General features: G+C 39.9%; 1 protein-coding gene across 1 annotated transcript in view; it reads right to left on the minus strand.

The window, feature by feature from the left end:
• Window positions 1-10,695, minus strand: part of CACNB2 (calcium voltage-gated channel auxiliary subunit beta 2) — a 464,597-nt gene extending 453,902 nt beyond the window's left edge. The window contains exon 1 of the mRNA XM_086334123.1: window positions 10,628-10,695. The gene's annotated coding sequence lies outside the window, so the exon portion shown is untranslated. The remainder of the gene's footprint in view (window positions 1-10,627) is intronic.
• Window positions 10,696-24,928: the final 14,233 nt, after the last annotated feature.

Genomic DNA, 24,928 nt, shown 5'->3' on the forward strand with positions numbered 1-24,928 from the left:
AGGCCAAGATTTAGAAAAAGATCACTTTGAAAAGGATTACCATACATTAATCATAAAGGAAAAATTGATAAATCTGAGATAAATTTGATCTACATTAAATTATCATATTGAGTCTTATATAGGCATCAAGTTTAAAGAAACTATATACTTACTGAAATTCTTTTTCCTATATGTTTCTTTCCAGGACCCTTTCAAATACTATAAGAAACTTAGGTTTGAAGAGAAAAGAGCAAGTATAAGAGGCAGCTTATAACCTCAGAATGTAACCCCAATAGCCTGGAAGGCAGGGCACTACAATAGTGGAGACTTTTTATAGCTTGCTAATGAGAAAGAAACCCTAGCAATCTAGGTAGTTTTCTTTATTAGTGGACTCAATGCTTTTCCTGTTGCCAATGTAATCAGATAAACAAATATATCTGCTAATTTGCTAGCCTGCTGTCAATATATTCGATGTACACATCATACTTTAATCAGGCTTTTGCTACAATGAAAATATCTCACACAAGTTAAGTGGGGTTTATTTTTAGGATGCTTACTAACTTGAAGAAAGCTCTGAACACCATTAAAAATCAAGCCCCTGTAGTGCTTAGCAGGATTTTGTGTGAACTCAACAAAGTTTAAACTTTAAGGTCTATGACTGGCTTGGGTCTTTACCAAGAATCTGGGTGAGACTCTAGTGACTTTATATTTGTCATTTTATATTCTTTTTCTTATATAGGACCTTTAGAATTGTGTAACTTTTAGGCCTTGAATACCAGTTAACCTCATTTCCTAGTGGATGAAGCTTCTCTTATGTGGGTTAAGGTCTTCTTTCCATCAGTTGGTGTCTTAGGATTACCTTCATCATGAACTCAGCACTCAAGCCCATGATGCCTTCCCTGGCCACGCTTGTTTTCTTTGCAACTTTAGATTCTCTCTTATTAGTAAGTACCTAATTATTTCCATATTGCCTAGTTAAAACACAAGAGAAGGACAGGGATTGGTCCAGATTCTCCTTTTGTACTGGACCCCATCACAAATCACCAATCAACCTAAGAAACAATTGGCCTGTGTCAGGCTTCTAGTCTAAACACAGGAAGGTCCTACTGCCTATTTCTTCCATAGGGGCTCTGAGTGCCATCTCTCTCTCCCTCTCTCTCTCTCCACTCCCCCCCCCTCCGACCCCAACACACACGCACAGGGCATCAGAAGCTAAGGCAACAGAGAATCTTAGCTTTGAGGTGAAAGTTGAGAGCCTGAAATACAGGCTGTGCAAGGCTGACTGCGTGAATTAATAAGGATGTGGTGAGAATCTGCAGCATTTACATATGTAAGAGAAAACTTCAAATCCATAGAAGTTTGGCCTCAGTTTGTATTGCCTGAGCCAATTGCTGGTTTCCAAATCCCTGAATTAGGGAAATCTTAAAATAGCCCCACATCAGCTCTTCTATGGAATCCATGGCTCTCCCTGTGATCCTGACCTGGAAGGATCAGGGAGATGATAGTTTTCCCCAGAGCAGGAAATTTGCAGGGTGTGCCATTCATTCCCAGGCCCAGAGTCATCCAAAATCAAACACATGGCTAACAGGTGAGACGTATCAATGATTACTCAATTATCTTTAAGGTACTTAAGTGGTGGTCTGATTTGCTTCATCATTAAAGATTCAGGCCAAACATTTTTTTTTTTTAAACAAAGATATTTAATTGCTAGAAAATGTGAGAAAGAGAAGTTTAGAATGCCTCTATACAGTCCTCACCCGGAGAAGGCAATGGCACCCCACTCCAGTACTCTTGCCTGGAAAATCCCACGGATGGAGGAGCCTGGTGGGGTGCAGTCCATGAGGTCGCTAAGAGTCAGACACGACTGAGCTACTTTACTCTCACTTTTCACTTTCATGCATTGGAGAAGGAAATGGCAACCCACTCCAGTATTCTTGCCTGGATAATCCCAGGGACGGTGGAGCCTGATGGGCTGCCATCTACGGGGTCGCACAGAGTCGGACACAACTGAAGCAACTTAGCATTCAGTCCTCACCAGGGTTTAGAACAGGCTCTCTAGACACAGAACAGAAAGAGAACTCAGCAACACAAAATACACTCAAGTTTTATAAGGAAGATAAAAAGTTTGCCCCACAGAGGAAATCAGTCCCTGTGCGTGTGTAGGTGGAGAGACAGGAACACAGGGATGGAGCCAGAGAGGAAAACACTGTGGCATCAGAAGAGGGGGAGGGAAAGTGGGTGGGAGAACAGCCCCTCTATCCATCGGCAACAAAGCCCCAGTGACGGAGGACTTTGGTTGATTGACAGCTAGGGTATCCTGAAGATGATGGGGCTCTCCACGTGAGGCAGGGATAGAGAAGACAGCATTTCCATCACTGCCAGGCTCTTATTTGTTCCAAAATTGAACAATAAATTTCCATAAAGTTTCATAGATTCCCCTCCCACCTCTCTCTCTGTCTGTCTCTCCTCCCCACTACTGCCCTCTCTCTCTCCTCCTTATGAAAATAACGTTGAGTGAACTAAGGGAATGAAGTAGAGTACAACAGGGTACAATATGGAAGAGAGAGGGAAGAAGAAAATTTAAAGAGTGTGCATTTTTTAACTTCCCTGGTAGTCCAGGGGTTAAGAATCCGCCTCTCAATGCAGGGGACTCAGGTTCGATCCCCGGTCAGGGAACTAAGACCCTGCAAGCTGTGGGGCAACTAAGCCAGTATGCCACAACTACTAAGCCCCTGCACTCTGGAGCCTGTGCGCCAAAACTAGAGAAGTCCATGAGCCACAACGAAGACCCAGGGCAGTTAAAATTTTTTTTTTAAAGTGTATGCATTCTTTTTTCTTTTCTACATTAACAAAAGAACAAACAAGTACATACAGATTCACTAAACACTGACCATGAACAAAGTGTTGCACTCATTCAGAAAAACAAAGATAGTCAAGATGAACCAATAAACCCCGTGCTCAAGAGTTAAGACTTGACATCTTCTCACCTTCTCAAATATATGGAACCCCAAATGTTCCCACCTCTCTCCTATTTTATCTATCTCCACCTCTTCTTCTGGATCATCACCACCAGCACAAAAACTTAAACAAGGAAACAGACAAACCAACAAATTCCCCTCAACCCACTTCCTCCGATGCCAGTTTCCAACCAATTTCTCTGCACATTTTAGCAACCTTCCTTAAAAGCTCTGCTAATACTCAAGAGTTATCAATTCCTCTCGTCTCCTGGTCTCTGAAGACCATTTTCATCAGGTCTCTCCCTGAACCAGCCTACAGAAGCTGCTCCTGTGCTCCTCAGCCTTTTACATAGTCAATCACCTCACTTGACTTCTGGGACAACAACAACTGGGTTTCCTAGTAACTTGCTGGTGGCAAAGAAATGAGAGTTGATTTAGAAGTAGGGTTGACAGGCGAGTTAACTTAGACCGGGTTCAGAATGACTCTGAGATTATTAATCAACAGTTTTGGGTAGATGGTGACCTTACCAGCCAATGAGAGGAAATCAAGAGAATCAGGTTAGCAGCTAAGAGAGGGGATTAAACATAATGTGCCCAGATTTTTAAATGCTGAGTTTGAACAGACTAAGGGACACTTGAGGAAGACACCCAAAGAGCCACTGGGATACAAATCTGAAGCTCAGGAGAGCTGTAAATATTAAGTAGAGATTTTGGTGCCATCAGCAGATATGTGAGTGTTGAAATCATGGACATGAAAGGAGGTGATCTTCTAGGACAGTGTGGAGAAGGAGACAAGAGATGCAAGGACAGGTTGAAGAGGTGTGCCAGCAAGAAGAAGAGAGAAGGGTAAAGACTAAAAGATACCCAGAAGCTGTGTCAAGTCTCCAAATGATGGGTGTCTCTGACTTGGTCTCTCTCTCTCTCTCTCTCTTTCTTTCTTTCTCTCTCTCTCTCACACACACACACACACATACACTCCTCCTTTTTGATCAAATGAGGTCCAGAGTTCAAGCACTAAATGCTGTAAGAGAACATTCCTCACTTTGCCTTTTCAGCCAAGACCTTAACATTTTAGCTAACTCCAGAGTGCCAGATTCTTTTAAGTTTTGTTTTTGTTTGTTTTTGATGTGGACCATTTTTAAAAGTCTCTATTGAGTCTGTTACAACATTGCTTCTGATTTATGCTTTGGTTTTTTGACTGCAAAGCATGTGGATCTTAACTCCCTGACCAGAGATGGAACTTGCACCCCCTGTCTTGGAAGGCAAAGTCTTAACCACTGGACACCACCAGGGAAGTTCCTTAGAGTGACAGATTCTAATCAGGGTGAGGAGATAATAAGAACAATAAGAACTAACCTTCATTAAGGGCCAGTTATTGAGCTAAGATTTTACACAGATTATCTCATCTCAAGCTCATAACAACTCTATATGAGTTTTACAATTTCTATTGAATATTCAAAAAAATTAGGCTCAAACACTTTGACACCAGTGGTCAAAGATCTGAGGCAGTGGCCAAGCTGGGATTTAAATCTAAACAGTTCGATGGTCCTTGCTTTGCCTTCTACCACAATATGTTACCACAATATGCTATGTTTCTTGTTTCCTGATAAGGCAGATTCAGAATCTTAATATATTTTTGTGGTAAGAAAGTTGGAAGATCTAAAAAAAATTTAAAATTCACAGTGATAGAAAGCAATGCTGGTAATCAATAAACCTGAGTGTGATAAAAGAGATTTTAAAACACGAGTAGATTATGGAAACGCCAGAGTAATATAAATAATCTGAAGTGCTGGAGAGTATTTATTTATTGTATTAGACACACAGAAATACACATTTGCAAAGCACTCAAAACAGAAAGCTGGTCCTCATTCCTATCCTGTAGATCATTTCTAACCACTGCTTTTTCTCTTCCCTTGTTAAACTCCTAAAGCAGATGAATGTTTAGAGTTTTTCACTTTATCAGAGAACATCCAAGTACCTGCACTTAAGCCCTTGCTACATTTCCAAAAAAGGATCACATTTCCTGTATTATGCTGGCTATTTCTGATAGAGGAATCTTCAGATATGTTCTCTACTGGTCTCATGATCCAAGTCTGTTTTTAGAAGGACATTTTTCAGTTTAAATAAATTAAGAGCAATTTAACTTCATCTGTTATTAAAGATTCGGAGATTTTTTTTTTCAGGATTCAAACTGCACTCTATTTATAAGATTTTGCCTCTCAAGACAAAACTGAGTTGTGGGTTTATAGGCAATCTTAAATATACTAAATTTGTTACTGAATAGGACTTGACTGAAGTGACTTAACTCAGCACACAGCACATCATCCCTTAACAGGGTGAAACAAACCGGTGGGAAGGTCAGTCATTATAGAATCCTCCATATCTAGATCACAAGATGTCCAAAAATAACTACTTTTTATGGTGTAGAAAATAGGGTAAGCTATATTGCAATGCCTGTCAAATATAAACCCATCTGAGAAATAGATTTATAGAGTTTTTCTAATTTTTAAATCCTTTACTCTTGTTGTTGTCCAGTCGCTAAGCCAAGCCCAGCTCTTTGTGACCCCATGGACTGCAGCATGCCAGGCTACCTCTTCCTTCACTATTTCCCGGAGTTTGTGCAGATTCATGATCATTGAGTCAGTGATACTATCTAACCACCTCATCCTTTGCTGCCCCTTCTCCTTTTGCCTTCAATCTTTCCTAGCATCAAGGTCTTTTCCAATGAGTTGGCTGTTTGCATCAGGTGGCCAAATTATTAGAGCTTCAGCATCAGTCCTTCCATTGAATATTTAGGATTAATTTCTGTCAGGATTGATTGGTTTGATCTCCTTGCTGTACAAGGGATTCTCAAGTCTTCTCCAGCACCACAATTCAAAAGCATCAATTCTTTGGTGCTCAGCCTTCTTTATGGTTCAACTCTAACATCTCACATCACTTTCTTAATTTCCACCTTTCCCACTTTCTAACTAAACCATAATAGATAACAAAAACTCACTTTAAAAAATCCATCCCCAAAATAGAAACAAAAGATGCCAGTCATTCGGCCTTGCACTCTATCACTCAAATCTGACTGTAAGAGCAGATAAGAAGAGGCTGAGTGACATTTGGTTCCGGTCCAATGAGGAGGTAGAACAGAGGGGGCACATTTGCTGGAAGTCAAGAAACTGGGCTTCATTTCTGGAATTGTTCCATAAGTAATTGTGTGACTCTGGTCAAGTAATAACCATTGGTTATACAAGGTGCAGAAACAGATTTACTCATCCCTTCAACTATTCATTCAACAAACATTTCATCACCTGCTGTATACTATTTTGCTAGAAGTTGGCGATAAGCTTTGGTTGGTGGGTGGTAGGTCTATATCCAAGCATGACTTACCCACTGTCTTATTTTTATCTCCAAAATGGCAGATCCCCAAATATCCAAGCTCTATTGGTGAGAAATAGCCAGTGGAATATTAGTATGTCCCAGTACAAACTTTTCTTTAATAATAAAAGTAAATGATAAAATGAAGGGACTTCCCTGCTAGTCTAGAGGTTAAGACTTCACCTTCCAATACAGTGGGTCCCGGTTTAATCCCTGGTTGGGGAAATAAGATCCTACATCCCTCATGGCCAAAAACCAAAACATAAAATGGAAACAATATTGTAACAAATTCAATTAAGACTTTAAAAATAGTCCACGTGAAAAAAAAACGCACAAAAATTCAGTTGCAAATATCATTTTAAAATTACGGTGAGCATATTTTTCAAAGTTTGATCTTTTCTTCATACTTTTATTTACTTGTTACAGTAAGGCAGACAAAAACGGATGTCATAAGAAAAATAACAGAACATTTTAGAACTCAGAGAACTAATTAAGACTTAAGCAGGCACTTGTTATAACTTCTCTTGTTAAATTGGAAGTTATTGAGTTTTTCACTTATGATAAATCCAGAACCAGGCAGGACAGTCTTTGATATAAATCATAGCAACATTTTTTTGGATTTGACTCCTAAGGTGAAAGAAACAAAAGCAAAAATAAACAGATGGGACCTCATCAAACTTAAAAGGAAACCATCAACACAATGAAGAGACAATCTGCTGAATGGGAGAAAATATTTGTAAATGGTATGACCAATAAGAGGTTTAATATCCAAAGTACATGAACAACTCATACAACTCAAATATCAAAAAATAAACAAGGTGATTAAAAATGGGCACAAGACCTGAATAGACATTTTTTTTCAAACAAGAAAGAAAGATGCCAACAGGCACATAAAACGATGTTCAACATCACTAACCATCAGAAAAATTTCAATCAAAGCCACAACAAGGTAAAACCTCACACCTGTCAGAATGGCTATCATCAAAAGGTCTAAAAATAACAAGTGTTGGCAAGGATGTGGATAAAGGGGAACCCTTGCATGCTGTTGGTGGGAAAGTAATTTGTGCAGCCACTATGGAAAACAATATGGAGCTTCCTCAAACAACTCAAAATAGGACTACTGTCATAATCCAGCAATTCCACTCCTGGGTGTATATCTGAAGAAAACAAAAACACTAATTCAAAAAGATACACGCACCCCAATGTTAACAGGAGCATTATTTACTATTGCCAAGATACAGAAGCAACCGAAGTGTCCATCAATAGACAAATGAACTAAGAATATGTGGCATATACACAATGGAGTATTAGTCATAAGAAAAGAATAAAATTCTTTTTTGGATGGACCAAGAGAGTATTACGCTTAGTAAAATGTGTCAGACAGAGAAAGACAAATACTCTGTTATCACTAATATATAAAATCTAAAAAGTACAACAAACTAGTGAAGATAACGAAAAAGAAACAGACTCACATACATAGAGAACTGACTAGTAGTTACCAGTGGAGAGAGGGAGAGGGGACGGGCAAGGTAGGGGTGTACTGTGTATAAAACAAATAAGCAACAAGAATATTGTTCAGCACAGGGAAATATAGCCATTATTTTATAACAGCTTTAAATGAAGCACAGTCTATAAAAATAGCAAATCACTATGATATACACCTGAATGTAATATAGCATTGTAAATCAATTATGCTTCAATAATAAATACATACATAAATTTTTTAAATAGCAGAGAACAAGAAAAAAATCCAGAATGAAGGGGAGATTTTCAAAGTGAATTTTTTTTTTGAAGAAGAGCTATACATAACTTGGAGTCACGGACGTGTTAAAAGGAAACAAAACACAAAAACACAAAGAAAACAGAAAAAAAATCAGTGAGTCAGAAACGTATATTCCACTCAGTGTAAGAAAAAAAAACAGGTTGAACTAAGCAATTATTAATACATGTTATTAATGAGAAAAGATACCTAAGCAACCGTATCCCTTTAGTCTTGCTTTAAATGATTTTATAAATATATTATGGTTTCTTAAATGAAGTTTTTTTTTTTTAATTGAATCTTGTTATGATAGAACAAACACAGTCAGTTGGAAAACTATGAAATTCCTTGATTCAGTAAACCAAGGTCTTTGGGCCAAGATCCCCTGAATGGCAATTGCTCTAACATAAGAAAACCAAAATACTCAGGAGGAAACAACAGCCCCTCCTGGGATTCTGATGTTGCAGCTGCGAGTCTGCCATGTACAGTTCAAAATAAGAGTTCCAGTCTCATCCACTGTCTCAGACCTTAGCTTACCTTGTTGGTCTCAGTCTTTCCTCTGACCTTCGTGTACATACATTCCTAGATTTACCTGGGACATTTGGGTTAAATTTTGGCCATACTTTTGATGCAAATGATTAACCTGTTATTCTTTACGTTTTAACCCACCAAATTATATTGCCAACACGGTTTATTCAGGCAAGGAATCTTGGTGAGAAGGCACAGAATATCAAGTGTTTTAGAAACTGGATCGCTGTTCTAGACACATCTTAATGATTGAGAATGTCTTAATAACCACATGTTAAAACACTAGCTAACCATTCACTGCATTTTATCTATATGCCCAAATTGAGGAACAAGCATCTTTAAGTAGTCGTCTTCTAGACAAACAACGGGACAGGCCCATGCTCAAAGGAAATGTGGAGTGTCACACTTCTACAATGACAAATACTTGGACTAAGTGCATCAATACCAGGATAGGGTCTTTTACATATAGCAAGAAAAGGAATAGGATCCATAGTCATAATCAGGAAGACCACCAACACTGTTGTTACTCAAATGTGGGCATTTTCAGGGACTTTCTGGCTTCCCTGGCAGCTCAGACAGTGAAGAATCTGCCTGAAATGCAAGAGACCTGGGTTCAATCCCTGAGTCAGGAATATCCCCTGGAGAAAGGAATGGCTACCCACTCCAGTGTTCTTGCCTGGAGAATTCCATGGACAGAGGAGTCTGGAGGGCTATAGTCAATGGAGTTGCAAAGAGTCGGACACAACTGAGCAACTAACACTTTCACTTTTCACTTCTTGGCGGTCTAGTGGTAAAAGAATCCACCTTCCAATAGAGGTTCCATTCCTGGTTGGGGATCTAAGATCCCACATACTGCAGGGCAACTAAGCCCAAGCATCACAAGTAGAGAAGCCTACAGTGAAGACCCAGCACAGCCAAAAAAAAATGTGCACATTTTCATCTCTTCTGTAGTTACTAGTTTACTAGCCCATCCTTCCTGCTAGACTGGAAACTTCTCTGGAGCAGTGATTTGTTCATGATTACATTCTTAGTGATTGCATTGCCTAGCAGAGTAAATGCTCCAACAGTGTTGAATGAATGGTGTTTTGTGCATTTACTTGTGGATTCCACTGGGAGAGCTGTAATCATTGGTCAAATCCAGAGGAGGAATCTAAAATTTCCCTTCATAACATCTTCAGGAATTTTTCATTTTTTTCTATCAGCAAGTATGGGCCAGGCCAGCAGAGGGCAGTATGACAGATTACAGAACATTTCTTGGAGGACTTTTATAAAGGACACAAGGCTAGCAAGAGTTTGCTGGTATATGAGACTCCAGCTTATTGTCATTTGTCTATTGCAGAATCCATAGTGTTCAATCTTTTTCCTTAAAAATCATGGTACCAGTGTGCTTTTGTATATTCAGTAGGATGTTCAAGAGAGGGGACCCCCTGTTTCTGGCTGAACGTCAAGTCAAGGGGAAGACATCACTTTCCCAAAGTGAGTTGGGCCCTTTAGGGGAGGCACATACAAATGAAGATTACAAATTACCATATTGGAATATGCGTCTTTAACTGAAAGCACTCCCCAGGTTCCAAAGAGAGATTCCATGGTCATAAAAACAGGACCAAAAATAGAAGAAGTTACTTCAAACACTCCTGAATGATTTAGTGTGTTTCTGACAAGGGGAAAGATAGAGGGCATTTATTTTCCCTGCCATGAACCCCAGAAGGTATTAACATTAATTTTGGCAACGGGGAAGAAAATGCAAATCATTGCTGGAGTTCATTCTCAAAACACTATATGACCATTCATTTTCTAGAACATGTGAAAGCATTTTGGTCATCCTTTTTGGGACAAAGTACCAAAGGTCATTCTGAAAGCAAATATACACCTGACAGTATTATTAATTTCTAGTAACTTCTACCGGTTACACTTTAAAATTTTTTTACCACCTCATTTTAATAATTATGGAAATGTTTAAAAATCTGACATGTTGAAGGCAACGTACCTTTCAGAGCATTCCTTAGTACCATCAATACAATAAACATTTATTTCTTACCTACAGTGTGTTATGCATTCTGCTAGTCTCATTTGTTCCTGTCTTCAAGGTACTCTGTCTTGTTTCTTAACACCTAGAATGAGGGTATAAAAAATAGTAGTTTAGCTGATGGAGTCCATTACTGTCCCAGGAACTAGACAGGGATGACAAAAGCAATAAAATTAATAAAAATTAATTTCTGCAATGTTGATTTCTTAGTACTGGGAAGGGCATAAAAGGACCTTAGAACTTATTAAGCCTTAGAGAAATTCTGCAAATGGGGGCAAAGAATTAGCAGATAATGAAGTCTATATTTGCCTCATTGCAACTTGGAGATTATACTGTGATGGTTAATTTTGTATCTCAGTTTGACTAGGCCACAGGGTACCCAGCTATTTTATCAAACATCATTCTGGGTGTGTCTGTAAGGTTGTTTTTGGATGAGATTGAATCAGTAGACTGGGCAAAGCAGATTGCCCTCTCTAATGTGGGTGGGCCTTATCTAAGGCTTGACTAGAAGAAAAGGGTGGACCATCCCATGAAGAAGAGGGAACTCCTGCCTTTGAGCAGGGACATTGGGGTTTTGTTGTTGTTGTTTTTGTTTCTTGCCTTCAGACTCAAATAGAAATATTGGCTCTTTCTTAGTCTTAAGTCTGTCAGCCTTTGGACTAGCATCATACCATTGCTTCTCTGGGGTCTCCAGATCTATCCACCTCTCTCGCTTCTCTCTATGTGTGTATATGTGTATATATATATACACATACACCTATATATATTTGACCTTTGGGCAATGCAGACTTGAACTGTGTGGGTCTACTTAACATGCAAATTTTTCCAATACCTACGTACTATAGCATTACACCATCCACAGTTGGCTGAATTCATATGGCACTGCAGAGCCACAGGGTCAACAATAACTTATACATGGATTTTCAGCTGTGCAGAGGGTAGCACTTCTAAGCCTAACAACATGAGTAGCTTGAGTGTCAGCTGTAAACATCCCGTTTACTGGTTCTATTTCTTTGGTGAACATTGACTAATACATATACTAAGGCCCAAACTGGAGTAATTAGGTTCTTCACTGCCTATCTAAGAGAAATTCAGAATTCTTGTTTCGTATTGAAGTTGAGAAAGGCAATGACTTGGGGCAAATCGGATGGCGTTTTCTTCCCATAATCACCATAATGAATCTACTTTAATAATTAAGAATGCCATGTACCAAAAATCCAAATCAATCTCCAGAATTCATCAATAAAAGATTAAGGAGATTTTCCTCTATTGAAAACGAAAAGCATTTAAAATGAAGTCAGTCTGGCTTTGTGAGGTTTATTCCATTTTGGTTTTTGAACCCACACAGATTTTAATAGATTGATGTTCTTATCTGTTTGTTTCATGTACAGAGGATTGATAGTTCGAGCAATGAAATGGAAAAGTTGGCAGTTCACAAAATCAGCTAATGTTCCCCAGATTGTCTATGTCCCCCAAAGACAATAGGGGTCACACAGAGTCGGACACGACTGAGCAACTAAGCACACCGCAGCACACACCCAAAGGCAGGCTCCCAGATCAACTTGTCTGAAACAATTTTGTCTTAACCGCTAAACGAAAGACTGTATGTGTGTGTGTGTGTAAGTGAGCGAGAGAGACAGAGAGTTGGAAGGTTGTTTTTCATCCAATCAGCAGTGTCTAAATAATAACTGAATATACAAAGAATATTTCCACATACTCAGCTTCTTACTGGAAAGACTATAATGTTCTCTTAGTTTTTAATAATATTTTATGCTCTAAAAGAGAAAAATATTTTTCTTTTTACAAAATTCATCCTGGTTTCTGAGAAGTTCTAGCTTTCTTTATTGAAAGGCCAAGATACCCCAGCGATAATTTTGAATACATTGTATTACCTGCCAACAATTTCTAATCTTGAGGAATAATCTATGTGGATTATATAGAGGTGTAAGTATTGATGAGTGGTATTAGACAGACTTGGAGTTTAATCCTGAGTTTACTGTCTAACTGCGTATGCTTGAGTAAGTTGCTTAACCTAACCTTCGGTTTCCTCTTGTAGAAAGTGGGTGTATAATAGTACCTACCTCAAGGCAATGGCACCCCACTCCAGTACTCTTGCCTGGAAAATCCCATGGACAGAGGAGCCTGGTAGGCTGCAGTCCATGGGGTCTCTACGAGTCAGACACGACTGAGCAACCTCACTTTCACTTTTCACTTTCATGCATTGGAGAAGGAAATGGCAACCCACTCCAGTGTTCTTGCCTGGAGAATCCCAGGGACGGGGAAGCCTGGTGGGCTGCCATCTCTCTGCCGCACAGAGTCGGACACAACTGAAGCAACTTAGCAGCAGCAGCAGCAGTAGCAGCACAGTTATTATGAGAAAGAATTGAGACCATGTATCTATGTGTTTAGTATACAAATGGACATGTACTAAATATTCAGTAAGTGTTAATGATGATAATGATGTCTGCAAGATAAAACTTACACATAGTAACAGTTAGACCACATTATAAAACATAATAAGTGTGTCACTGGATATGGCATTCCCCAACCTCTCCTTAACTTAAGAAGTCACATATCATATTTTCAGTTCTTTGCTGTTGTTATTGTTGTTCAGTCACTAATTCGTGTCTGACTCTTGGTGACCCCGTGGACTGCAGCATGCCAGGCTTCCCTGTCCTTCACTATCTCCTGGAGTTATTTACCATATCATCAATTCTACTGTCTCTTATTTAGTATTTTTAATTGACAAATGAATTTAGCTTTGGCATAAGCAATAATATGTATGAGTCACAGATTTACCACATATCACATCCTAGGAACAAAGAAATAATAAGTGGATGTAAAGAAAAGCAGATAAACATATACAGAGGAAACCTTGTGGAGGAAGTGGAATTGAGCAGGGGCTTAAGGATAAATAAAATCAAAGACTCAGGCAAGAAACAGTTGTAAGTGAATGAACTAATCAGATTGTCACCAGGTCAACTAGATCTTAATGCATCAACAGGGCAAAGGAATAGCTCAGACCCAAACGCTTGTCAATGTTTTTGACTTGATTTGTGGTTCTACAGCTGATCAGAAACAGATTCCCATAGGCAGAAAACTTACAGATATTTTACTCTGTTCTTTTTATGTAAAATTAAAAAAAACCCAACACTTACTAATTTGTATAAATACTCTCCATTTCTGTCACTTTTTTGTTGCCATGCCTAGTGGTGTATAGGATCTTGGTTCCCCTACAGGGATGGAACCCACGGCCTGAACTAGAAGCACAGAGTCTTAACCTTTGGACCGCTAGCGAAGTCCCTGCCACTTTCCTGAAATGTGTCCTATGCAAGTTACTTTCTCTAAGTCTTTGTTTCCTCATCCATAAAATGGGGATAATAGTTGCTTCCCAAGTAATCATGAGGGTTAAATGAGATAATATGTAAGATGTTTTCCATTGCCCTGTTGAGTTCTCAATAAATGATGACTATTACTGTAATTGTGATGCCTCGTAGCTCAGTCAGTAAAGAATCTGCCTGCAGTGCGGGAGACCCAGGTTTGATTCCTGGGTCGGGAAGGTAACCTGGAGAAGGAAATGGCAACCTGCTTCAGTATTCTTGCCTGGAGGATCCCATGGACAGAGGAGCCTGACAGGCTACAGTCTATGGGGTTGCAAGAGTCAGACATGACGGAGTGGATGTGTAGTGTAGTCTAGGATATTATTGTAATACTGTAATGATTTATCACACTAATACCTATAAGTTTTAACCATCATCACAAAGAAAAATACAATAGAGGATCCATATCTGGCAAAGGAAATATTCCTACCAACTGTATGTAAGTACTCAAGGATGAAGGTAAAAAGCTGAGTTGTCTCTGAAAGACAAGGGTTAATTGTAACACTTCCGATGCATTAGTGAAATATGAGATCATGTTCGCCCTCTTCTCTAGAGGATCTTGGGTACTTCGAAGTGGAAATCCTGCTTACAAAATAATATACTATGCAACTGAATGTGCTCATATTTGTTTTGCATCCTGAGCATTCACTTAGATTTATAACAGAGAAAGGTGCTAGCGGTTCTCAAGAAATTCTAAGTAAAGTTGATAAACATGCAAGAAATGCAGGTGACTCCCGTGAACTCAGGGGGGTATTTTCTAGTGGACACAATTACCATTCCTATTTCAATCTGTTAGCAGAAGTGAAAAAGCAGCCTTTTTGCTGTCCTTGATTTTCATAAACTACTATAACCCTGAAAAGTCACTTAAAGGAAATAGTCAGAAGCAAGAGAATAAGATCTTGAAACCTGAGAAAATCTACATGTACAAATATGCTTTACTTGGACAAGAGTTTTCTACTAATATGTTTAAAAAAAAACAACACAAAAAATACCTCCTGTATTTCCCAAGCTTCCCTCTCTGAAGAACTCAAAATATTTTGGAGTGGGGGGAAAGTTTTTAAGATTCCTGTAAGACAGATATGAGGACAAGACTCCTATTTTGCAAAGAAGAGCAATCTTTACCTCCCTCCTGAGTTGAACAGTTTGAGAAATAGTTGCCTATAGCAACTATTCAAATCTCAGTGACTGAAAATACTCACCAGCACAAGCAAGGGATGGTCACTTCTTTAAACAAGGTCAGGGCAACTTTTGTGGCCTTTCTTTCAGTTCAAGGAAGTGTCCAGTCTAGGGATTGGCCTCACCTTGTTTGTGAAAGACCTATTCTCACAGAAATCTCACTTTCCTTTCCTTTTTCTTCTTTTTAAACAAACCCATTCAGCATCTTCCTATGATCACTCAGTTTTCTCACAGATGAAGGGAGAGAAGACAAAGTCAACTCATACTGCTATTTTAGGGCATTTAAAACATCACACAAACAGGTGCCCCCACAGCACCGTCAGCTAAGCCTCTTCTGACCTCTCTGAAGTAACGGGGGCTTAGTGGTCTTGCGAGAAGTGTTGACGTGATGGATGAATGATACTGAAATAGAGTGCTCTTGGTTGTGCTTGAAAATGCTTTTAAAACGTGACCTTCTCACGGACATTCTGGAAATTCTTTTCCTAGTCTTGGCTTTGATGCCACTCCCTGAAATAGCAATGTTTACAGAGAGTCCCAGGAAGAGAAAAGGCCTGTGAGTGGGGCAGTGGCATTATGCTACGTAAGTCAACATCCCAGGAAAATAATCAGAACAGAAAACTCACCCTGAGTCATCTGTGCTGATGAAGGGGGAGGCATGTATTCTCAGCCAAAGGCAGTTTTGTGGGTAGGAGTCAAATCCGTGACTACTTGTGGGGGTGACAGAGGCTCAAGGCTGAGTCTACCTGCCACAAACAAATTCAGAATGTACTGGCTTTGAAGAGTGAGTACAGAGGACAGCACTGACCATTCTTCCTTCTGATTCTTCTACACAGATGCTCAAAATTTCGAACTCCCACGCCAGAGAGGTGGTCAGAAACCAATGGGCGCAGTGTGGATCAGTCAGGATGATTTTATGGAATTGTGTCAAAGGAGGTTCGAAAAGAGGAAACCAAGTGCATGGCCACTGGGGACCATGCATCTTTCCCTGGAAAGATACAAACCTGATTACAGAAAGATGGGAAAGCCCAAGCCCCATATCCTTTCTTTTCTTATTATGCCCCTAAAAAAAAGTTATTGTTTGAAAATCCCATATTTCCTTTTTCTAAAATTCATTTGTAGGCTCTGAGATCTAGTTTGTGATCTTGAGTTGGCCATTAGAGGGGGCAATGGAAGTCACACTGAACATCCACCATCTGCCAAGTTCTGTGAATTATCTTTTTTTCCTCTCTGTCTCATCTATCCTTCTATCTACCTACCTACCTACCTACCTACTTATTTACCAGCCTCCAAGTTTAGCTTGCTAACTCATGCCATCTCTCTGTATCTGTCTTATACTAAGTTCATGTATAAGAAATCACTAGGGAACTTAAGAATTGACCATATTTTGAACAGTCAGTAAACATTGAGCTGGGATGAAAAGACACATCTGTTTGATCTGACATTTCTTGTCATTTTCACCTGACCAGAAGTGCATGTCTGATTTTGGTGACTTTTTTGGGTATCTTTCTGGTAAGGCGTTCCATAAATTTGCCTGTAGGGTGAAGCCAATTTGGGGTGGTAATTCTCAGTGAGGACTGATGAAGTTTGCACAAAGGAAAGGACAGAGTCTTAGAGTCTGAGGAACGATTTTCCTGTGCAATATTCTGACCCCTGCTCCTCGACCATCACCCTCACTGAGACCCCTTGACGAATCAAATCAACTTTGTCTCTGTTTCCACAAATGTCACTTTAGTCAACATGGAGATGAGGGCATCTTTCCTACCTTATCATAGAAATGATATTGTTATTTTATTTCAAAAAGAGTATTTTTATATTGGGCAAGTAAAGGATTCTCCATTACTCTAATACTGTTGGACTGTGCCGGTAAAGCAATTAATGGTCTTGTCCATCAAACTATGGAAGGATTTATTCTGAGGAGAAAAGTTCTAATAGATAGATGATAGACAGATAGGTAATAGATAGATAATAGGTAGATAGATAATAGATAAGTGGATAGATGGCTGGATAGGAAGGCAGGTAGATAGATAGGCAGGCAGGCAGGTAGGTAGGTTGGTAGATGACATGTAAATAGATGATTGATAGATATATGAATATATCAGATAGAATGTTGGATGGGTAGATAGATGAATATATCGGATAAATAATTCTGGATGTAGACAGATGTAAATATTTATAATGCTAATTCTGAGAACTTGATTTTTTATTTTGTAGTGGGGAGTACCTGATTGACAATGTGATAGTTTCAGGTAGACAGCAAAGGGACTTGCCATACATATATGTGTATCCATTCTCCCCCAAGCTCCCTCCCACCCGGGCTGCCATATAACATTGAGCAGAGTTCCCTGTGCTGTATAGTAGGTCCTTGTTGGTTATCCATTTGAAACATAGTAGTGTGTACATGTCCATCCCAGACTACCTAGCTATCCTTTGCCCACATTCTTCCCCCCAGGACCTATAAGGTCATTCTGTAAGTCTGTAAGTCCTGAGAACTTGATTTAACTTTCAAATGCTAATGCAAATTTAAATTAAAACTTGGCTGATATAATTAGCAGATTTAGGGGGTCCTTCCAATGACTTTATCAAACTTGTAAAGATCTCCAATCACTATTATCACACCGTGTTATAGTTATCTGTTAACCTGTGTTACCTGTTAGTACCCAGATCCTCCCTTTTCTGGGATTACTCTTTCTTTTAACATTCAAGTAAAATTGTTGTTGTTTAGTCACTAAATCATGGCTGACTCTTTTGCAACCCCCTGGACTGTTGTTCATCAGGATCCTCTGTCCAGCCAATTTCCCAGGCCAGCATACTGGAGTGGGTTGCCATTTCCTTTTCCAGGGGATCCTCCAGACCCAGGGATGGAACCCGCATCTCCTGCATTGGTAGGCGGATTCTTTACCACTGAGCCACCAGGAAAGCCCTCAAGTAAAATACCTAAGACAATTTCTTTGTGAAAGCTTGAGCACATATTCCCAAGAATTCTGTGGGGAATCCAAGTGAAGGGTGATTGTCTTCACGGTAATCTCTTCTTATCATGTCTAATTCCTGATCTATTCTCACTACTTACCTTTCTTAGCTCACAGTCTACAGTTTCTCAAAGTGGGGAAATGGCCCCCATCTTCCCATGTTGCTACTCCTCCTCTTCCTTCTCCTTTGTGAATGGGTAATTTTTAAAACTTAAACTGTGATGGTCATACAACCATAAAATGAACGTCTGCCAAAGATTTTACTTAACTTATTAATTGTTGGGGGAACCCATAGGCTGTTTATCACTGCTTTAACTAAGCATTTTTGAAAGTACATGCATATATGCAAAATTTTTTTTTTTTACAGATCAAAGCAAAAATGGTCAGTACCACATGGCAATAATCAACTACATCTTCCCACAATTTGCACATTTGTGAATAAGAATCATTTGCATTGCTGCTGCCGTCTACCTGGCAGGGCTGTCAAATTGCTCTAAGACAATGGAAGCTAGTGATGACAGAGATGATGCTCTGGAAACAGTCATCTTTTTTCCCACCACAAAACCTTTCATTTTGTAGTTATCCTTTCATTTTGAAGGATATCTCTTCCTTCTTCATTCTCCAAAGGAAGTTGTTATCTCTACTATATTTTATTGAAGTCTAGGATTATTAAAAATTGAGACAATGGGCTTCCCTGGTGGCTCAGTGCTAAAGAACCCACATGTGCCAATGCAGGAGACAGGGAAAAAATTGAGACAGTAATGACAGTAATGGATAACAACACATCTTAGAAAAGCAAGCGCTAACCCAGAATTGAATATTACATGTCACCTGACTTTGAATCCCAAGTCATCTGTAGCAAAGAGACTTTCTCAATGGCCATCTTCTCCCTCAGAGAAAGACTCTCCTCACCAACCTCAACTCTTCTCTCCTTCCAGACATTATGGCTCCTTTTTCTACTGGGAAGCTCATCCCTCTTCCTCCTCCATCCAGACTGGCTCTGAAACTTACTCATAGCATCAAAAGGTCTGTTAGGTGCTTTCCCATATAAAGACCATTTTTCTACAAAAGCAGTATTCCGTCCCTCCAAGGCAGTTTGTCCAGAAGTTTCAGCTTTGACAATAAGAGGATTTTCCCTCTGCTCACTCCAACATTTAAGCTCTTTGACAATATTTTTGAAATTTCCAACACTTAGCACATGGTAAGTCATTGGTAAGATCCTGTTATTTCATAACTTGAAAGAAAGTGAAAGTGAAGTCGCTCAGTTGTGTCCGACTCTTTGTGACCCCATGGACTGTAGCCCACCAGGCTCCTCCGTCCATGGGATTCTCCAGGAAATAATACTGGAGTGGGTTGCCATTTCCTTCTCCAGGGGATCTTCCTGACCCAGGGATTGAACCCAGGTCTCCCACATTGCAGGCAGATGCTTTAACCTCTGAGCCACCTATTTCATAACTTAGGTAAACAAAAATCAAAGAAGTTCAATTTGAACTCAGAAACCATCCTTCCTTATAACCTAGGCCCTTGGCTTCGCACATCAAGATCTGATCTGGTTCACAGCTCTTTCTAAGTCTGAGGATGTACTGTTCACACCGAGAAGAACTTACTCTCAGTGGATGTGGAAACAACCTCTTCTCCAACTCAAGTACCCTTTCAAGAGTCCGCCTTCCTCACCTAGCCTGCAGGTGGGTAAGGTTTAGACAGGAAACCTGGCTGGTCATTTGAAATAAAGACAATCAGAAGAGTAAGAAATAACTCAAATGCACTGTGTCTTATTTTTTCAATCAAACTGCTATTGGATGTCTTTCCAGAACATGACATGAGAAACACTCGACCTTGTTATTGCAGAAGCTAGGCTTTCTATTTTTGTAAAGAAAAAAAAAATCCCACTTAGGAAATGATGAATTTGCTTATAAGATAACTGCAGCAAATACAGAGACATCCTTGATAAGATGGCCAAATGAAGGTCTGATAAGAAGAGGCACTGAGAATCAGGATACAGAGGTGCACACCTTCTTTTTCTTCTTTTTTTAGTGTTGTGTGTGTGTGTAGCAAACTAAAATATCTAGGGGTGAGAGATGCAGACAGAAAATTAAGTGCGTAAAGGGGGACTGGGGAAATGTATTTTTACAGATAGTATAAGTCCTTGGATGAAGGCATTGTAACTTTTTCTTGGCTGCATGGTACATCATGTGAGATCTTAGTTCCCTGACCAGGGATGGAACTGGTGCCCCCCCCCACAGTGCAAGTGCCAAGGGCCAACCATTGGACTGCCAGGGAAGTCCCAAGGCATTGTAATTTGAAAGCCAAATGCCTCCTTAAAATGGCTCCTACTTGGCAATTGTTGACATGGTCTATGACATGGGACAAAATATGCCAGGGATTCTGCAGGGTTTCACGACTTTCTTGAAGGAAGAAAAGATAAGAGGTCTGAAAGTCTAGGAATCCTACTTACATTCGATCCTCACAATTATCTCAGGGAGCATTCTTATCTTAAATTTGCAGATAATAGAAAGTTAACTAAAAAAAGTTAATGGGTTTGCCCAAAATCACTCTACAAAGGTCCCAGGTTCCTATGACTCTAAACCATACATTTACATTTTATTTTCTATAATATGCTGCTTCTGGTAGATTGATCCAAAAAGACAGAATCTGAAAAGTGCTCAGAAATTCAGAAAACATTTCGTTACAGGGTCTAAAGACCTTATGTTATAGGGTCTGTAGACCATAACAATGTAGGGCGGTGTCATCATTCATGATTCTTAAATTCAGTCAATGAAAAGGGTCTTCTATTTAGTTTCCTTTCACACATTTCAATGGCCTGACCTAAATCCCTACTCCCATTGTCATCCTAGCCCAGGCCCTGCTCACCAGATGCCTGAATTGCTAAAGTAACTTCTCCCTGGACTCTGAGACTCAACCCAGGTCAACCCTTCCTTTCCCACCAACACACACCACCAGACAGATTGCTGGGCTGCTCTCCCATGGCACCAGCTTCATCCTCACTCCAGTGCCTTCTCATCCTTCCATGCCCAGGCTTCAGCTCCACACAAAGCCTTCCTAGACTGGCCCATCCCTCCCAGACACTCTTCGTCTCTGAATTTCTTCAAGTACCTTGGGTTCTTTTCCCTAGTTAGATGTTGATCATCTCACGAGTTGGCATGTGGTGTGGTCTGTTCTGTATGGTATCCAGCCCTGTGCTGAGCTCAGAGAAAGTCATCAGTACATGCTGATGGAGTCATCGAAGGAAGTTTGAATGTTATCTAAGGACACAATGTTTTTGAGGAACTTGCCTCGTGGTCCAGTGGTTAAGAATCCACCTTGTGATGAAGGGGACTCAGGTTCGATCCCTCATTGAGAAACTAAGATCCCACCTGCCATGGAGCAACTAAGCCTGCGTGACACAATTTCTGAAGTCCATGCACTCCAGAGTCCCTGTGCTACAACTATAGAGATTCCAGGCACCACAACAAAAGATCCTGTATGACACAACAAAGATTCCATGTGCTGTAACTAAGACCAGATGCAGCCAAGTAAATAAGTAAATATTTTGAAAAATGTTTTTGAAAAGTGAAAAATGCATTATGCATCAATGGGAAGAAACAGAAATGGACAATTAAAATATGTCTCTAAAGTTGGTTGAATGAAGCAATATATGAAAATGATTTGGGGACCACTGATTGTCATCTTATGGATATCAGGACAAAACATGTTCATCAATTTCTCTTTATAACACTTCTCAAAACTCAAAACATATAGTCAGAGGCTCTTCAGCATTACTTTGCACCCTCCCAGTCCCCTGCCCACATTCTCTCTGCCATTAGTTGGCCCTGGCCAGGTCCATGTCCTCCTTGCAAGTATGGAGCTCAGGCCTAAGTATGAGGTGAGTCTCAAGAACCACTAAGTCAGTAAGCCTGGCTGGTGGTAGGGGTGAGACAGTCACAAGGTGGTAAACAATGGTTATACATGAACTGAGCTGACCTTAACTTGTTCCCCATTGGCTCCATGAGGAGACTCACCCAAAATGGCAGATGGGCTATTTAGGGAACACCTAGCCTGAGCATCAGCTGAATGGAGGCCCACGCCAGGCTGCCTGTCTTCTTGGAACAACTCCAACAGTTGGTGTTGCCAGTTCAAATAGTCACGGTAAGAAAAGAGTAGATGAGAAAGTATGGTGGAAACAGGACAGGGGACAGGGCAAGTTCATCTTGCTGGAATTCTGGGCAAACCCAGAGCCGGGCCTTGAACTCAGAGAGATGGTGACCTGACCTGTAATGTGTGTTCTTCTGCATATTTGCCAGGGGGCAGTCCATGAAATTATAGTCACCTAGTTCCTCTTGTCTTTACTTAGAAGCTCTCAGTATTGCCCCAACTTGTAGAAGATGCTATGGGACCCTCCCAGACCATCCAACTTCCTGTTTCTGGCCTTAACGGGCTTTGACTCAAACTATTTTTTGCTCTCCATCCTCTGTCTCTCCTCAACCCACAACCAGTTGTAACTGCTCAAAGAATAACCAGACAATTTCTCCATGACATACTGAACTTTCCAAATATACAGTCTTTCCAATACTGTCTGAAAATAGCCTAAGGATTTACTCTTACAGATCCCAAAAGATTGTGCCTTCTAAAATGTGAATCCCCTCTGTGAATCCCTAGGGCAACCCTCCATGGGCTTGATGAAAACTGACATTTGAAAAAATATATCAATAAAATTTTTTTTGTTCGTTCATTCATTCATTCATTCAACAAACACATACTGAGCACTTACAGCCTGCCAGGTACTGTGCTAGACTCTGGGAAAACTGTTTACTAAGACAAAGTCATTTCCCTCAAACAGCTTCCATAATACCTATTGGAGGACAAAGCTTTCAACTGTCTTCCTGTATTTCTGATTCCTCATTAATACACAAAGAATTGCTCTGATTCCCTCACATATTACTCTAATATTGCTCATAAAAATTGAAAACCAAACACTGAGTTATAGTAGGTAATGATTGTATTTTATACACTTTTAAAGGAAGGTTTAAGGACAAGTTAGGGAAAATCTCTTAAAGTATCAAGTTAAATTCAAATGAATACATTTTTCTTTGCTCTTCTCCCAACTTCATACGTTTCCCAACCAGTCATCCAGTCTGAAATCTGCGTACATGCCAAGTTACGATCCTATCATTTAGGGGAAAATTCCATTATGAAAGTTTATATACAACTGCTCCTTTCTACATAAAACCTTTGTTTTGGTGACTCCATAATTTCTAAAGCTATATTATATTTTTCTAAGCCCATTCCCAAAATACAGGCTGGGTACAGCTGTTGATTAAAGGCAAGAGACATGGAGACCAGCATCTTCCCAAACATTTGGGGATCAGGCCACTAAACAAAGCACCCCCAGTTTTTTTTGTAATGATGGCTCTTTATCTCCTGGTTCTTGCAATCTGCTCAAAAAGGGAGCTTTGAACTCTTGCCTTGGGCACGCTTCCCAGGAGTTCCAAATATCTTCCTCGGCCATTGGCCAACGAACGACAGCTCAAGGATGAGGTTGGGCTGCGTTTGTTTGAAGTGCTCTGTGAATCCTGGCTCTGTGTTCTGGGTTGTCCACTGTGAGTTGAGCTCTCTTTCTAGCCAATTGGAGGTCTTTTTTCTGAGAACAGTTTTGGCCCACGAATCAGAGCTCAGGTTCCAAGGCTGGCACTCTACCTTCCTTTATAGTTACTAAAAGTTCCAGAGAAAGTAACAGCTGGGTTTCCACATTAAATTAAGTGCCAGTGATAAGTTGTCCTGCTCCTTGGTGAAACATTTCCTTTAAAAACAGAATGTATTCTTCAGGCCATGATCAGCAAATTCTACCCTCTGAAACTAATAAAGCTTATCCCACCAAAATAAGGTGGGACTAGGGCCCCCACTCGTGGTACTGGCTTGATGAAAACTGACACTGGGGAAAAAAAATCAATGACAATTGTTCTAAAATGGATAAACAACAAGGTCCTACTGTATAACACAGGGAACTATATTCAATATACTATGATAAACCATAATAGAAAATATGAAAAAGAATGTGTGTATATATGCATACAAGTCAATCACTTTCCTCTATAGGAGAAATTAAACACAACATAAGTCAACTATATATCAATACAATTTTTAAAATATACAGTGTGAAACTGAATAATACTGTTTGAAACATATTGCTATTAAAATCTTAACCTATCAACAACTTGCCTTTCATGCACTTTTTTTTTTTTTTAATAATTCCTCACATGTTAGGATTTGACCAACTCATAAAAATAAGGTATGGCTGCAGCACTATTTACAATAGCCAGGGCATGGAAGCACCCTAAATACCCATAGACAGATAAATGGATAAAGAAGATGTGGTACAAACACACAATGGAATGTTACTCAGCCATAAAAGGAACAAAATGTGCCATTGGAGAGATGTGGATAGACCTAGAGAGGGTCCTACAGAGTGAAGTCAGAAGAGAAAAACAAATGTCATATATTAACATGTATATGTGGAATCTAGAAAATGGTGCAGATGAATCTATTTGCAAAGTACAGACAGAGACAGAGAATGGACATGCAGACACCAAGGGGGATGTGTGGGGATGGGATGGATTGGCAGATTGGGAATGACATGTATACACTGCTCTGCATGGGACAGATGACTAGCGAGGGCCTACTGTATAACAAAGGGAACTGTACTCACTGCTCTGTGGTGACCTAAAAGGGAGGGCAGTCCAGAAGAGAGGGGATATGTGTATCATCCGGCTGATTTGCTTTGCTATGCAGCAAAA

Source organism: Bos grunniens, chromosome 13 (genome assembly GCF_055505025.1).
Source record: "Bos grunniens cultivar Pamir isolate PY7600 chromosome 13, Bosgru_T2T1.0, whole genome shotgun sequence".
In the NCBI taxonomy this organism is placed as follows: Eukaryota; Metazoa; Chordata; class Mammalia; order Artiodactyla; family Bovidae; genus Bos; species Bos grunniens.